This window comes from Ctenopharyngodon idella, chromosome 16, assembly GCF_019924925.1.
Source record: "Ctenopharyngodon idella isolate HZGC_01 chromosome 16, HZGC01, whole genome shotgun sequence".
NCBI lineage: Eukaryota > Metazoa > Chordata > Actinopteri > Cypriniformes > Xenocyprididae > Ctenopharyngodon > Ctenopharyngodon idella.
Genome location: NC_067235.1, coordinates 11,215,655 through 11,221,186, shown reverse-complemented (window position 1 = coordinate 11,221,186; position 5,532 = coordinate 11,215,655).

Genomic DNA, 5,532 nt, shown 5'->3' with positions numbered 1-5,532 from the left:
TGAATTTGGACCTATCAAAAAGAACAACACTAAGTAAGAGCCAATAATGATGCAGAAGGGGCGGGAGATGGGCGGTGTTTCTCCGCCCAGAAATGAAAACTTTCCTGAAACTTGAACGTTGACACGTGATGGCTCAGTCTCATCATGTGACTTCTGGGCAGAAAAATACACCTGGCTAAATATTTCGCATTCCAGATTGTGTCCGAGAGGTTTTAGGTAATCAAAGGTCGAACGTTTTTATTCTGACCGAGTTTACCACCTTCAGCCCTCCATTGGTTTACGTTTATGTTTATTGCGACGCTCCATCGGCAGCGTGCACCGACACCCTATCAGATTTCAACACACATGCTTGACAGCAAAGGAAAATCGAAAGAGATCTTCTGCTGCTGGCATCTACTCAAGACTAAAATAATATTAGCCACATTCGACGAATACGGTACACTGTTGGCGCATATTACATTTTTAAAGCATTAGATCAATAGGCTTTAACAATTAAAATCCTACAACGTCATAATTCTGAAATTTTGAATTGATATTAATTTTAAATTCATAGTAGTAAAAGTTGTACTTTTAAAAATAATAATTAACTAATGAAAAAAAAAAACAATATTTTATATAAAAATATGACATTTTCTCAATTTCCTATATTTTTTTATGTCAAGCTAGCTAACTAACTTTACAAACTAAAATTTTGTGAATTGTCAATCGTGTAACCCATTTTGGCTAAATGTTAGACATTTTGTATAATTGATTTAAATATATGTTTAATGTTTAATATTGTAAAGTCACACAAACTGTATTTAGACATACCATATATTTAGTAACAAAATTTTCAAAAATTGCAAACCACATAGAAAATGAAAAGAAAAACCATACAGATGTGACATATGAAATCAACAGTTATTTAGTTAAAGGTGCAGTGTGTAAATTTTAGCAGTGTAACCCTTCTAGTTTGCACCTGCCCGCTCCAAGCGGGACGCAAACCCGGGCCCGTCCGCGTGGGAGTCGGACGCTCTAACAAGGAGGCTAACCGTGTGTTCGCACCGCTGCCAGTGAGAGCGTCAAAGTGACAGGAAGTCATTCATTTTCAATGTGAGCTGGCGGCGAGCTCCGGCGAGAGCGGTGCAGCGCGGCGCGTTTTGGACCGTGAGAGCATCGAGGAGAGTTGAAGTCAGGTCAACTTTATGGTAATGAGCTATGACGCAGTTCAGCGGCAACCAATCGGAATGTAGAGGTCCTCGTTTGAGAGGATTCCGATTGGTTGCCACAACTTGTCATTTACTTTGACCCTCCCGCCGGCGGCGGTTTGAACGCACAGTACAGCGTTGTTGACAGGGCAGCCAAGGCGAATTTTGCCGCTCTCGTCGGCGGCGGTGTGAACTCACAGTAAAGGCTACAACCCCTAGCATCAGTTGCTAGAGCATCTCTTGAGATCAGGGGAGTGAGGTTTACATGCACAGCACTTACCAGCCTACGTCTGTTACAGCGGCATCTAGCGGTGAGGTTGCGAACTGCAACTAACGGCACACACCCCTTGCTCCCCTCCCTTTCGGAGAAGCTACGGTGGCCGTCTGGCCGACATGACGTCGTCTGAGAGAGCAGAGCTTGTGTGAAGCAATGAGGTTTCTTCTTACTTCTAACAAAGAACGGTCTCTGCTTCTAATAAACCAGGCGACTACTACTACTACTTCTTCTTCTTTGTGCGTATTCAACGTAGTGACGATTCAAGCTGCCTCTAAAAACACAAATGATTTAGAAGAAGAGCAACATAGTGACAAAACGCGTTCTGTAGAGTGTTTGTCCGTTTAGGGCTGCTGTAGAAACATGCCGGCACATAATGACGACTTGACATGGAGGAGGGACCCGCGATGTATGAGATAGAAATGCCTCATTCTAAGGTAATAAAAACACAATAGTTCATTAGGTAGGGTCTTTATGTACCACTGAAAACATAGTTATGTATATTATATTGCATTTCTGTCAATAGATCCTCCCAAATTTTACACATTTTACAAACCTTTTCAGTTTTAAAATGGCTGAGAATTATATCACTAACTAAAGCCTGTGCATCGCAGACTTATTAAATCCCAGTGACATTAAATCAAAATTGACAATTGTTTTTTATGGAATATTGCAGTATTTATTATAAATGATTTATCTGTGAACATTATTTTTTAAATTCATGTGCCCTCGAAATCTTTAATCAAAATATCTTCCCCTCCCTCTTGCAGCAACATCTCTTCTCTGATGACGTGTTTACTGGTGTGAGGGCGGGACAACCTGTCACTCGCAATGATCCAATCAATTCCCGATGGACCAAATCAAGCCCCGCCCTACATTTTTTCTTTTTCGTGAAGTCATTTCATTTGGTTATACATATCCCAATAAAGAAGAAAAGACTGTCGCAGCTTGTTTCATGCCGAATTTAAACCAATAAAACTATAGTATTTTTTAGAATTATTATTTCACGTTCACGCCACCTTGTATTTACCGGAATCTTGAGATGATAACACGTGATGTTGTATTCGGAGCTGTTCAGGTCCTTGGACTGGGAATTATGCGTTTCTATGGCACCACTATCAATGCCTAAATGAATCTACAGAGGTCAGGTGGTGCAGTGGCCATGTGATACATGTGGAAGCTTTCAGAAAACTCCCAGCTTACAAGCTGTAATTACGAGCTCTACGAGGACATGAACGCTTTTTACGAGCCAGAATCTCGTAGTTACAGTTATTACGATATGGCGTGAACACACCTTAATTCAAATTTGAACACTAAACCTGAATAATACATTGATGCAGAGAACCAATAATTCTCTGAAACAGAATGGTAAAAATGCTACATCCTTTTCAATTCCCAAAAAATAAAATGAACAATTATTGCAAACCTTAGTGATATTTAAAATTCTTTTTAGAACATTAATTCATTGTCAGACTTCCATGTATCAGGTCGCATCCTGCCCCACTTCCCATAAAGACAAGGGAGTTTGTGATTGGCTCTCATCACAGCCACACTGGTGCAGGAGTCGGGCTTTCTGATGACCTCACACCAGTCAGGATAATCTACTGGTTGGGAGTTGCTGTCAGGGTGAGAAAGAATACACACTGAATGAATATGTGCAGGTATATATGCTCCAGCATTTAACGGTACAAGACAAAATGCTATGATAAAAAAAACTGTTAACAGTTGACTATACACGGTGAAAAACTGTAAGCAAACAGGACATTTAATTTTACAGTAAAATACAGTTTTTGGAAATGAAAAACAACCAGCCATCTTATCATTCCCACAATGTCCTATGTGATATTTCACATTTGCTGGTTTTTCATTGAACTAATTATGTTTATTCTTAGTATTTTGATATCAGTTATGTACATTAGGGTTTAATGTTAAACATTAAATTAATGTTTGTTGCATTATTTTAGTGTTATGTGTGTTACAGTACCATGATGGCGTTTTGTATTTGTGTGTATGACACTGTTTGCACCTTTAATATATTAATATGTACCTCAGCTTGTGGAAAAGCTACTTGTGATGAACTTTGATTCATCATATGGCTTTTTTTTCATTTAAGCCATTCGTTTTTGGTGGTTGTCAATGTATTATAAAGGTACAAACAGATTTTAGTACTTCAGTTGTTAAGTTGATATAAATTTAATGTTTTTTATTATTATTATTTACTGTAGATTTAAAGGGTTAGTTCACCCAAAAATGAAAATTCTGTCATTAATCACTCACCCTCATGCTGTTCCACACCCGTAAGACCTTTGTTCATCTTCAGGACACAAATTAAGATATTTTTGTTGAAATCCGTTGGCTCAGTGAGGCCTGCATCGCCAGCAATGACATTTCCTCTCTCAAGATCCATTAATATACTAAAAACATATTTAAATCAGTTCATGTGAGTACAGTGGTTCAATATTAATATTATAAAGCAACGAGAATATTTTTGGTGCGCCAAAAAAAACAAAATAACGACTTATATAGTGATGGCTGATTTCAAAACACTGCTTCATGAAGCTTCGGAGCGTTATGAATCTTTTGTGTCGAATTATGATTCGGATCGCGTGTCAAACCGCCAAACTGCTGAAATCACGTGAGTTTGGTGCTCCGAACCGCTGACTCGATACAAAAGATTCATAACGCCTCCAGTAGCTTCATGAAGCAGTGTTTTGAAATCGGCCATCACTATATAAGTCGTTATTTTGTTTTTTTGGCGCACCAAAAATATTCTCGTCACTTTATAATATTAATATTGAACCACTGTACTCGCATGAACTGATTTAAATATGTTTTTAGTACATTTATGGATCTTGAGAGAGGAAGTGTCATTGCTGGCTATGCAGGCCTCACTGAGCCATCGGATTTCAACAAATTCTTAATTTGTGTTCCGAAGATGAATGAAGGTCTTACGGGTGTGGAACGGCATGAGGGTGAGTAATAAATGACATTATTTTCATTTTTGGGTGAACTAACCCTTTAAGTTCCAGGCATAAAACCTAAAATGTTTTTATAACCACAGCTGTCATTTTTGCTATAACCACACTGTCAGAAAAAAATGTACGATGCTTATCACTGGGGCAGTACCCTAAGGTACAAAGGTAAAAAAAGGTACTAATATGTACTTTTAAAGTACTAATATGTACCTTTAAGGTACTAATATGGACCATTTAGGGGTAAGAAGGTACAAAGATGTACCTTTTCACTTTTGTACCTTAGGGTACTGCCCCAGTGACAAGCACTGTACCATTTTGTCTGACAGTTTTTTGCCGTAATTTTTTTTTTTTTTTTTTTACAATAAGGATTTAAAAAAGAACTTAGCAGTACATACTAATCACAGCAGCCCACTCCAAAAGGCTCCATACACACGCACTGGTAGCAGTCGTTAGTAATCCAACTCTCACCAATGCCGAAGACCTGGCCTTGATATTCACAGGTGCCTAAAAATAACACAAATACTTATGATTTATGTATTTACACATTAGCGCCACGTGGGGTGCATTAAATGCAAACTCACTAATGCACAGTGAAGTACCTTTGGTGTTGAATGTGCACTCTCCACCTCGGTTCACAGAGAGAGTTGGAGCAAATGCGCTCAGCAGAAAGGCAGCAATGAGCAGTATATGACCGGTGAGGACATTTGAACCCATCTGTAAAAATAATAACAATACTTATTATTAAGTCTTTATTAAAAAATAATTTGATGTGAACAATACGTTTGTACACTCTTAGAAAAAAAGGTTCTAGCGTTCTTGACTCAATTTTAAAGAACACTTTATGCCAAAAAGATTCTAAATAAGGAGAAATGTCTCAAATGATTCCATAATACTTACACGATTAACAGGTTATTTGATTTTTTTCTAGTGATAAAGTATGTTTAAAGCTGCTTAATTAATGAAATGTAAGTAAAACTAAAAATGCGTCGATTAATTAATTAAAACTAAATCTGATTCCATGATGGAAACCTCTAAAAGGGTTCTATATATGAAGCTCCTGACGGAACCCTTGAAGGTTCTATATAGAATCACAATA